Consider the following 12,810-nt stretch of genomic DNA (forward strand, 5'->3'; position numbering starts at 1 on the left):
GTGATTCAGTTCATCATAGTAGAGTACCGAGGAGCAAATTAGTAATTAATCGGCCTTTCATAACTGGCCGGTAATTTTTTTCTAATATCGATTTGTCAACAAATGTCATTGTCGTAATTATATTGTATAAAAATTCAAGCCAACCTCTTTTTTGTTTGCGGATAAAATTTTAGGGATGGGACATGCAACCGTCTACACCGTATTTTCAAATAACAAATGGCACACTGCTAACATGTAAGTTTTTGGCGACTGGGCTAAATTTGAAGCAAATACAGGTAAGCACATTTCTCTCTTGCTTACTATCGAATTAATATTATTTTTTTACTTTAATTCATTGCTTAAATAAATAATGATTATATCTTTCAGTTTTTACAAAAAACAAACAGTTTTTTTATTATGTTTAATAAAGCGACGCAACTGTCATAGAAAACGGCCAGCCACTTGACAAATGTAATTTTAAACTTGCAGTAACTGTTTTAATGTGTCAGAACTATATGGTGGACCATTTGGCATTGATACAATAGTTTACATTTAATAGGAAATAATAAAAAAAGTAATTAATCGTTAATCAGTTTTTCGATTGTGCACCCCTTCTTCAGAGTTAAATATCACTGGTAAATAACACATTTGATGTATGCATTTTTTAAACTGAGTTACGACCAATGTGAGACGCTGAATCAAAAAATCACAATGGTTTTGCTCAATCAGGTCAAGTTTTTCAGTTAACGCCACATAATTTATGCTTTTATTTACATTTACGCATTTGTGGTGTATGTTAGAGTAATTTAGTGGATGTCAAATTCCATGTCGAATAATTATTTTGATTATAAATGATTATTTTAATGACAAGAAGTATTTAGGTGCGGTAAATCTGGGTGACGATGACGAAAAAGGATCAGTTTAATAGACAGAGACAGCATGCATTTCCCATCGCTGCACATCAAGTTCGGCGTAATCACCAAGGATTTGAACAAAGATAGTGTCTGCTTCACTTTGAACAAAGATGGTGTCTATAACACAAGCGATGCATAAACGTCCTAGTATTCCACTTAACGAACGACGGTTGTCCAGTGTAATTTATACTAAGGGCGGTGGTCGGTTCTGATGTGCGATTTCCTTTCATTCACCAATCATTACTTGCCACATCGACTCTCGCTGGAAGATGATTGGTTAAAAATTCATGATAAGGTGGTTGCATTCAACCAGGCTTCCAAACAATTACAATCTCACGTCCCGACTTTTAGCCAGAACCAAACCTGATTGACTTCTAGGTTTACATTTTTCTAGAACAATCGGAATCTTAAAGGTAATTGACATTTTTAATTCGCTCAGTAACTAATCCAAACCAAAAAATAAGTTTTTCCTTTTAGCTTAGTCGTTGCATTCAATCTATTATTCATCCAACAGACATATACATCCACCCTGATATCGACTAGAGGATGTAAAGCAAATGTAATATTGGCTGGTAGGTATTATATCAATCAGAAAATTTCTTCAGTCCCACCCAATTTGATCTAAGTGTTGAATCTCCAGGATCAAATTGCACGGATGAGGCATTAAAGTTCTACTCAAGCGACAGCGTCACATGCCAGGCTTTTATAGGATTGACCATGGAGAAGTTTAAAGCTGACATCTTTGATGGTGTTCATATTCTGCAGATCATCAGAGATCTAGTTCGAAATTTAATGAACGAACTAAAACTGCAAACGTGGAAGGCAATTGTTCTCGTAGTGACAACAATAAGGCTAAAAACTTGGCAGAACTTGTCAACAACATGGTGACTACTTTCAGAAACTTGGGCTGTAAACTTAACATCAAGATTCACTACCTATTTTCATCTTTTTTTAATACCCGCTATTCAGTTTACAGTAATCGATGTTTCTATCAGGTAATCGGGATATGTTGATGGCAACACATGTTTTTCTCTTAAAAACATATGTTGGTATGTATTGACAAAAATCAGCTGATAATGCCACAAGAATACAATCGATTTTGTCACATGATCTGATTTGTATCGCATCAAATTAGCACAAAAATCTCATCAGATGGAGGGAAACGGAATCTAGACAACATTTAAAAAGTAAAATAATGTTACTCAGTATAATTAATAAATATAATGTATGTTCGAATAATAACAGCATGTTATTAGTCAAACTTACTTTTTTTACAATAAAAATGAGACATTATATGTCTCCTCTGATACGACAAACCCATTGTTTCATAATTTTAGTATATAAAAAAGAAACCAATCAGATATTTTATAATTAAATATTTTGTTTGAAACTTGGATGTAGAAATATAAAATATTGAGGGTAATATAAAATGTTATTATCCACTTTCTTAAAATTAAGGGTTACTAATAGACATCGCTTTTGCTTTTCTTCCTTACAATGTCTGCGTTCTTTCATTTATTATATTTTTATTTATGTCATGCGCATTTCTTAAAAGAACATAAATTCCACGGCACTGTGTGTGTGCGTGTGACTTTTAACATCACCTTTTCCCTTTGTCTTTTTACCGATTAGTGTATTCTAATTCTGTTTTAGCTTTAAATGTTGTGCCATGTGTATCTCTATTTTTACACAAGACTGTCTTCTTTTCTCTGTCCACTGTCAAATACAATGATACTTTAGTTGTTAACGAGTGCACGAGTAGGTGTTACATTATTTGTTACTTACAATTTTAGTTAACGATTCTATTTAAATTATATTTTTCTATTCAGAGTGGCTGTTATCTAAGCAATTGTATTACTTTTTCACGCGATGACGGCATAACATCATGTTTCTTTGTAAATCGTAATACCCTTTTACATCTCTCTCTCTCTCTCTCTCTCTCTCTCTCTCTCTCTATATATATATATATATATATATATATATATATATATATATATATATATATATGCATATATATATATATATGCATATATATATATGTGTATAAAGTTGGGTTTTTCTTGATACCTTACTTTTTTAATTCAAACTTATTCAAACGAACTTAATATACTCATCTATGCATTCGCAATCCACTACATAAAGATTAACGGATTGCAGATTCCTTAAATAACGCGCATTAATTAATTACTCATTTTTTATTGGTTTCTTCTTAGAGCTTGGTTTCATTTTACTATTACGCTTAATCATATTCATGCATAGTTTCTACATTCTGCAGAATTGCGTAAAATTCAAGATGAACACCTTCTAACGCACAGAAATATTTCATGCATCTATCTATATACCTATAAAGATGCGTTTTTTCTCGCTTTGACCTTGATATTAAAAATCTACATTTTCTATTTAAAAATATTAAAACGAACTTTTTAAAGAAATCAGTCATAGATATGCGAGCGACTACATAAAGGTTAACTGATTAACATATTACCTTGAAAAATGAACGTTGATTAAGTAGGGTTTCTTATTAGATGATTGTTTTTATTTCACTGTTAAGCTATGTATCCATAGTTTCTAGATTCTGCATAATTGCGTAGAATTTAAAATGCAAACGTTCTAACACACGGAAATATGTATGTATGTATGTATGTACGTATGTATGTATGTATATATGTATGTATGTATGTATGCATCTCTCTCTCTCTCTCTTTATATATATATATTATTTATATATATATATTATATATATATAATTTAATTTCTTATAATAATATAATTATAATACATAATATATAATAGTATTTCTTTTTCATTTCGATATTTTTTTGTGACCAAGAGCGGAGGTCTGCTTAAAATATAAAAAATAACAATGAAAATATTAAATACAAAAAATAACATCGTTTTTCTTGCTTCAAAACCCCCTCATAACCTTTAAATCAATATATATATATATATATATATATATATATATATATATATATATATATATATATATATATATATAACTACTTAATTTACTCACATAAAATTAATATACGAAAGTATAGATTTATGCGTAAACTTTAAGTATTTACTTCAAAAGTGCTCAATACGCAGGTAGAGCTAGTTAGTAATTTATAAAATATATGATGCGATTAAGCTACACTGAATATTCCGCGTTTCATCCACTCTAGGACTCTTCAGGCTTATGCGCGAATTCTGTGGTTGTTTAGAGCAGCATATAAAAACGATAAACAACCACAGAATTCGCGCATAAGCCTGAAGAGTCCTAGAGTGGATGACACGCGGAATATTCAGTGTAGCTTAATCGCCATATATATTTTATAAATTACTATATATATATATATATATATATATATATATATATATATATATATATATATATATGTGTGTGTGTGTGTGTGTGTGCTCTCCTCGGTGTGTGTAAAGAGTCTCTAACAAACTACTCTGTGAATATTTGGTCTACTGAGTCGAAATTTGATATATAAGGTATTTGGACCTGTGCACACTTTCGATTTAGTTTTTAATGGTAGGAATATCTAAGTCATTAGTGCCGTGGTTATTAGTGTCCTGGTCATTAATGTCCCGGTCATAAGTGTACTAGGTTTTAGGTGCCATAGATCTTTAATGCCTCTTTTCATTTGCGTGTAACATAAAGAGAGGATACCCACAAGTATTCATGAAAATTCGGAGGTCTTTTGCACTCTCCAATTATTCGATTATTTTTACCGAAATAAGGTCAAAACGTTCTTAAATCATTGAAATAGACTCAAATAATTTTAACCTTATTAGAGTGCATGGAGTAAAAGTGGATCATGCTGCTTAGATCACGCTAAAATTGATTAGGATAAATACTAGTTCTGTTCCCTATTCTTTGTCATTAGCTGCTTCGCCCTTTTATTCTCTAAAAGCAAATTCGACCCTTTTCAATGCATTGTTCGTATGTTGAAATATTAAATATATGTTATTATTTAGTAATGTAACCTTACATGATACTCTAGCAGGTACTTTTTTCATTTTGATGTTAATATAACATATATTCAAGAAATGTGCATTGTTTAATGCTTGATATAAAATATATTAAAATTGTATTTACATGTACTCATTTTATTTTGACGAAGATATACATTTTATTGCTGGACAGCTTGGCATGCGATCATTTTAAATTGCATTTGCATGTACATTTTTGACCGCAATATAACATGTATTGTACATTTTATTTGTAATAAATGGAACTAAGTTTCCTCTCATATTTTTGCCAGTGGTGGTTAGTAGTAATTTATTTTTATTATAGACTTGAGTGTCACTGTTCTGTTCTAAGGTTGGGTTAAAAACAGTCTTTACTGGTGCATATATGAAAAGGTACACTAAAAATCTAGGACACTAAAAACCTAGGACACTAATGCTCGGGACACTTTTGACACTAATAAACAGGACAGTAATGATTGGTCACCGACGGTAACGTCATGGGAGAGATAAATAATGACTAAATCTAGAGCGTTAAATGTTCTGGATTAGATTCTAATGGATCGTATCCGAGCAATATATTTAAAAAGAAATTTGAAATATATAGTAAATTGGTTCTATTATAATAAATAAGACATCTGCATCAAGTAAAATATAAGATCTATATAATGTACATAGATACACGCATATGCATATATATATATATATATATATATATATATATATATATATATATATATATATATATATCCATATATATATAGTCTTTGAAGTTTTTTAACATTTGAAACTACACAAAAAATTACTTTTTATCATTTGTCAAAAAAAAAAAACACTTAGTCAGTAAGTAATTTAATCACCTGCAATCACTGCATCAACTCTCTCGAATTTACTATAATACCAATTTTTTTATTTTTCAAGGGATCATCAGTTGTTTACCATGAAACACTGTTTCGGGGATTTAAAAACAAAACAGTATATTACTTCATGGCTCCCCAGCAGTGTTGATCAAACACCACCACCTTTAATCTTAGGAAGAAGACATATTACAAAAATTTTTTTTATCCAATTTCCTATTCTTAATTGCAATTACTAAGCTTATATATATAGTAATTGTCTGTATTTGTATATACATATATATATATATATATATATATATATATATATATATATATACATATATAAAATACATCTGCATCAAGTAAAATATAATCGTAATTTACGACAGGATAACGCCAGACTGCATGCTAGTAAATGACCTTGGTGGGTGTGCGAAATGTCTTTACCAATTTAGGTTTAGCCAGCAAAAATTGCTTCTAAGTAATCAAAATTGATAATAAAACAGTAAACCTAGGCAGTGTAAGTCAAATAAAACATTACTTCAGTCGTTATCTTTGCGCTTGCACAACATTAAGAGCTCAAAGTCGCTTAAGATTAAAGTCTTTGTTTCTATTTGACGATAGCGTAGCCGATAACGACGCTGAAAATATAAATCACGACTAAAGCTGGAGCGTTAAACCTTCTATTTTCGATTCTAGCCGATGGCAATCAAAGACAGTGTTTTATAACTTTTGAAATCATTAATATATATTGGAAATTGATAGAGAATTGGCTCTGCAATGATAAAAAAAATTAAAATATAATATATATGCGTATTGTACTACCGGGAAACGCCGGGCGACTTGCTAGCACACACACACACACACACACACACACACACACACACACACACACACACACACACACATATATATATTTATATATATTTGTCTGAAGAAGCTTTGGATAAAAAATATGTAAAAATAAAGAATGCAGTTTAAATTCCTGGAAAAAAAATTTAACCTATCGCAGACTTAGCACCTACAAAATCCGACGTCTAAAAGTTTTACAATTACAAAATAGAATTCAACTATATAACGATGAAAAAAAAACTTAACTAAAATTGTTAAATAAAAATCGACTTAGCACTTAGCCGACTTCTCAAATGTCTGTAATTATAAAAGAGAATTCAACTATTTACGAATGAAAAAAGAAAACCTTAACAAAACTTTTTAAAAATAGAAGACTGGGATCCTAAGCTGCCTTCCATGTTGCTGTTTTGGAGATTTAAGAACAGGATAGCTGTAAAATACATGCATCTCCAGTGGAAAACACCACTTCCCCAATAACAAAAATGTAGAACAATACAGTTACTATTTATACTAATACTGGCGGTTCAGCCCGGATTTGCTCGGGCCTTATATACTCTTCATAACTATATGTGTATATATATATATATATATATATATATATATATATATATATATATATATATATATATTAAAAAGTTTGACTCATGTCCAGATAACCTACATCTAAAATTGCAAGTGTTTAGACCCAAAATTAATGAAAGAGTTTGTTAGAATCTGCAAAGGTTAATACTTTCAACTTTGACCTCTTGACAGCCAAAATTCCGCCCCAAAACTGATTAAAAAGCTTGCTGCATGTTTGAATACTCTTTACGTAAAATTTCAAATGTTTAGACCCAAAATTGGCTGATTAGTTTATTAGAGATCGTAAAGGTTAAAAATCTTTTGAACTTTGACCTCAGTCAAATTCTCGGCCAAAACCGATTAAAAAGCTTGCCCCATGTCTGAATACACTTTATGTAAAATTTCAAATGTTTAGAGCAAAAATTGGCTGAGTAATCTAATAGAGACCGCAGAGGTCAATTGTTTTTAACTTTGACCCTTATTCTGATCCCTTAACATTTATTGTTTTTGGCTCAAATAAAATTAAAAAGTTTAATCCATGTCCAAGTAACCTACATCTAAAATTTAAATTGTTTAGACCCAAAATTGGCGCATGGGTTTGGTAGAGTTTTCAAAGGTCAAATCTTTGAACTTTGACCCCATAACAGCCAAATTTCTGCCCGAAAACCAATTACAAAGATTTCCCAACTCTTAATACCCCTTAATGTCAAATATCGAGTCTGTAGACTGAAAATTGACAGAGTTATTTGATAGGCAGTTCCGCCCGGCTTTGCTCGGGCCCTATGCATTGTTCATAACTTTATATGCCGATGCATATTTTAAAAAGTGTGCATATTTACAGTAATGCCTTTCTATATAATAGACTTCCTTAACTACTATAGAAAAAAGTTAGTAGAGACTGCAGAATTAAAATCTTTTAAAACTTTGACTCCTTAACATTTATTGTTTTGGGCTCAAATCAAATTAAAATGTTTGACCTATGTCCATGTAACCTACATTGAAAATTTCAAGTATTTAGACCCAAATTTGGCGGAGGAGTTTGGTAGAGTCTGCAAAGGTCAACTATTTCAACCCTAACCTCTTGGCAGCGAAACTTTCGCTCCAAAACTGATTAAAAAGCTTGCTGCATGTCTGAATACCCTTGATGTAAAATTTCAAACGTTTAGACCCAAAATTGGCTTACTAGTTTGCTAAAGACCGCAAATGTAAAATCTTTAGAAATTTGACCCTTTGGCAGCCAAATTTTCAGTCAAAACCGATTAAGACGCTTGCCCTATGTCTGAATACACTTCATGTAAAATTTCAAATATTTAGACGAAAAATTGGCTGAGTGATTTGGAAGAGATCGCAGAGGTCAATTTTTTTAAAACTTTGACCCTAATTTTGACTCCTTAGTATTTATTGTTTTGGGCTCAAATTAAACTATAAAATTAGAGCCATGTTCAAAGAACTTATATATAAAATTTCAAATGTTTAAACCCAAAATTGTTGAACTTTGAACCCTTAAGAACCAAATTCCTGGCCCAAAAAGGATAAAAAAAAACTTTCTAAAATCTCAATACGCCTTAGTCTGTAGACCGAAAATTGACAGATTTATTGTGTAGGGAAATGTACACAGACAGACAGACAGACAGATACACTGACACACTAGGGCAGGTCGATTTTGGAACCCCGGTGAGGCAATGGTGATGATAGTTGGGGTTTGACATAGAAAAGACCTACATGAAATATTTTCTTAAAAATTTAAATCGTTATCTTTGCTTGAGCAAATGACTAAATTAAAAAGTTGAAAGATTGAAGCTATTATCGGTGAATTGCCAAGAACGTCCCGTCATCAAAACAAACCGTACTGTTAAGAAAATGGAATCATTATTTAGAAAATTTTAAACTACATTTTTAAATAAAATGAGTGAGGATAATGAATTTATAAAATAAATATTAAGTGTAAAAGTAAAATTATGTTTTTAAATAACAGCGACCAAAGTTCGCTTTTTTTTTTAATTTCAGGAACTTTTTTGGGCTGGAAACATTTTAGATTTCACCTTCGCAAAACACGCTCGTTATTGATATTAAAAATTAACGTTTGTTTATTATTTAATTTGAAAACATTACGACTTAGGCTTAATTATTTCGAAAGGAAAAACGAAAAAGACTTGCTTAAAATATATATTATTATATTTCAAGTGTCTGCAGTGAATTTAAACATATTCGTTTATCTTTTTTAATTTGTTTTTCTATTAGGTTGGTGCAAAAATAATGGCATATTTCTGACGTTAAATACTCCGGTTTTATATTAAAAAAATAGTCCATACAATTTTATTCTACACATTCTTCACGAAAGATAACCACGTAAATTTTCAAGTTTTTCTACTTAAAAAAATATACTTTGCAGAAAATTATTGTCAAATTTTTATTTCTTTTATTTTCAGGGAGTAATTGTTTTTAAGCAGTATTTTTCTTCTAAAATTATAGCTTTAAAATCAGATAACACACAAAGATTAATACGAGTAAATAAGGAAACTGTTTTAAAGGTTTTCCTTATTTGTGCATCTATGCTATTGTGGTAAAATAACTTTATTATTAAGAAAACCATTCTATACATGGGGAAGATAGGAGGTTGTGTTGTAACTATTCTGTACTTTCACCTAAAAATTTAATAAACAAAGATTTCATAAAAATTAGATTTAACTTGAAAATACTATTAAAACAGCATGGTAACATAGATGCACAAGCACTGGTTTTTCAAACTCTAAACACTAAACACTCGTTTAAAATGGCACAGCTACAGCAATAATTCCTTTATGAGTAAATTCATGTTATCAAAGGAGAAGCTGAAGTCTGCTAAAACTGTCTAAGCTAAACACTACTATGCCTCGATTCGTTTTTGTCCTCTCTTTTCAATACATCTTATGCAACTCTACAAAGTTTTTCATTATTTCTTATAACTAGCGCTTATTCTTTTACATTCGAAACTCGAAGATAGCCTAAACAGTTTCCTTCAGTTATAATCCATTTATTTAACTCGTGGTTCACAAAATTTGCTGGTCCACCTTGTCATTTGGATGAAACAGCACCTCCAACTTCACGACAAGTCATCCAGTTTAGTTATTTGCTCAAAAACAGTTATCCCCACTTAAAAAATAGTGAGATTTCTATGTTAATTGCTAAGGAATTAATTAGTATTTGGCAAGTAGTTAACCTACAATTGTCCTTGTTAGGGGAACGTTATATAGGTCAATATATTTTGCTATAAGAGAGCCAAACAGATTGACAGGAAATCTCTTGCAGCAACCAAAGTGAAAAAAATGAAGGAACTGCAAGACAGATTGTTTGATATATTTTCTTGTAGCTGAAAACTTCCTGACTTGAGAATGAATTTGTAGTAAAGTGCAAGACAGGAAATTGTCAAAAAGGCACATTGTCTGCACTTGTCCTGCTAACAAGGAGGTAAAATTAATTCTATAGATTCACCTGCAATTATGTTTCGTTTTTGTGGAAAATAAAATAATATATTGGTATTTATTATGTAATCTGGCCCTATTATTAAACATGCAAATTGTGCCATTTTCAGGTTCCACTAGAAGAGCTGCCATTTAGAGCAATTTTTAAATTGACGGAACAAGAAAAAGCCTAACAACATTTACTGGTCCTTTGGGAAAACTTTGTGTCAATAATTATCAAAATTTGCCTCAAGTAGAATTCTAAAAACATAGTGTCCCTCCCGATTATCATTATCTGACAGCAGAAGAAACAAATAATTTAAGTATGATGACCAGAGTCTACTTTTTGAGAGTATGCTGTTGGCATTTCTCGAGAAGTTAACCTAAGATATGCAGCTTAGAAAATTGTGCCCTTGAATCAAGCAAGATGGCTAACATAAGCCACAAGATTAATGTGTTGAGGACCAGCGGTGTCTATCCTCAAACACTATGATAAATTAAACATTCTTGTCAAATTTATCATCCACGTGTATTCAGTTAGTTGGTTTGAAATCAAAACCGACAATAATTTTTTTAAGCAACAACTATATTTTAATATGATTCAGAGAACAAAACAGTTAACCGAAATCCAAATTACTGTTTTAAACAGTTCCAAATATAGTGCTTTTGCACTACTTCCGGAAAATATCATAATATTGATGATAAACTCAGATAAATTGGATGTGAGAGAAGAGGGCATTCAAACGATTTTGTCCATTAGGTAAATAAATATTTATCCATTAAATTTTATTAGTTTTCTCAATTTACCCAAACAATAGTCAGTTTTATTCATATTTCATCACAAAAATATAAAAAATGAGTGTTTTCAAATAATTGTTTTTTGTGTTGTTTTTTTCAGAAATAGCGAACAACTAAAAAAAAAATAAATAAAAACCGAAAAAGATTACTGCTATCAATTTTGCAGCCAAACACTGGTCAAATTTGATTGATTTTTCTAAAAAAGTTGTATATGGGCAGGAAGCAATACATAGATACATTATTATAAAGTCATCGTGCCAGCAAATTAGACCTGCACTTTTCTTGAAAAGAAATTATACAGAATAATTTAGTTCTATTATAACAGTTTATATTATTGTGTTTCATAAAAATATTAAAATACATAGTTCTGTAACTTGTATCAAGTTAGAGAATTACAATATTGTATAATACATCTCCACATATGTTTTTAGAGTGTTAAATTTAAAATACTTAGTTACCAATTAGCATTGTTTTTACAATTTTTGTTTAATTAATGCAGTAAAAGGTGAGATAATTTGCTAGTTGTGATTCATAATTAAAATCATAATTCATGTATTTATTTTTCTTTCAATGTATTTCATATAAATATATCAATTTTAACTGGAATTTATATAAAAATAGTGAAATTTCAAAGTCAGTGTTGTGTAAAATGCTATGAAAGTGGAGGATTTCTCAGCATTTTCTACACAATTTTTAAAATTAAATGCTTAATTTTCTATTTAAGATAGAAATCTAATTTTTGGTATCTGTTCTTATCACATCAAATCCCAACTATCATCACCAGTGCCATGTTAATTTGCTGGGAAAAGTTGCAAATAAACCTTCCCTACAGACACACACACAGACATTTTCACTTTTATAGATATACTAGCAGTTCAGCCCGGTTTTGCTTGGATCCTATGTACTGTTCTTAACTTTATATGCATATGTATATATTAAAAAGTGTGCATACGTATGGTAATGCCTTTCTACATAATGGGCTTCCTTAACTACCATAGAGAAAAGTTGCTAGAGACCTCAGAGGTCAATTTTCTTTTTACATTTGAAATTTGCCAGACCCTAATTTTGACCCCTTAACATGTATTGTTTTGGGCTCAAATAAAATTAAAATGTCTGACCCATATCCAAGAAACCTACATCTAAAATTTCAAGTGTTTAGACTCCAAACTGGCGGAGGAGTTTGGTAAAATCTGCAAAGGTCAACTATTTCAACTTTGACTTCTTGGCAGTCAAATTTTCGCCCCAAAACTGACGAAAAGGTTTGCTAAAAATCTGAATACGCTTTAGATAAAATTTTACATGTTTAGACCAAAAATTTGCTTAATTAATTTGCTGGAAGCCGCAAAGGTAAAATATTTTGAACGTTAGTCCCTTGGAAGCCAAATTTTCAGCAAAAAGCGATTAAATAGCTTGCCCTATGTCTGAATACACTTTATGTAAAATTTCAAATATTTAGACCAAAAATTG

The 12,810-nt window shown here is 30.6% G+C and overlaps 1 protein-coding gene across 2 annotated transcripts in view; it reads left to right on the forward strand.

The window, feature by feature from the left end:
- Positions 1-12,810, forward strand: part of LOC145296069 (uncharacterized) — a 157,213-nt gene that overhangs the window by 78,104 nt on the left and 66,299 nt on the right. Inside the window, exon 2 of one of the 2 annotated variants that reach the window (XM_080142370.1) lies at positions 174-275. The exons of the other annotated variant lie outside the window; for it this stretch is intronic. The gene's annotated coding sequence lies outside the window, so the exon portion shown is untranslated. The remainder of the gene's footprint in view (positions 1-173; positions 276-12,810) is intronic. 2 annotated transcript variants of the gene reach the window in all.

Source organism: Euprymna scolopes, chromosome 1 (assembly GCF_053919585.1).
Source record: "Euprymna scolopes isolate OS-2025 chromosome 1, ASM5391958v1, whole genome shotgun sequence".
NCBI classification, from domain to species: Eukaryota; Metazoa; Mollusca; class Cephalopoda; order Sepiida; family Sepiolidae; genus Euprymna; species Euprymna scolopes.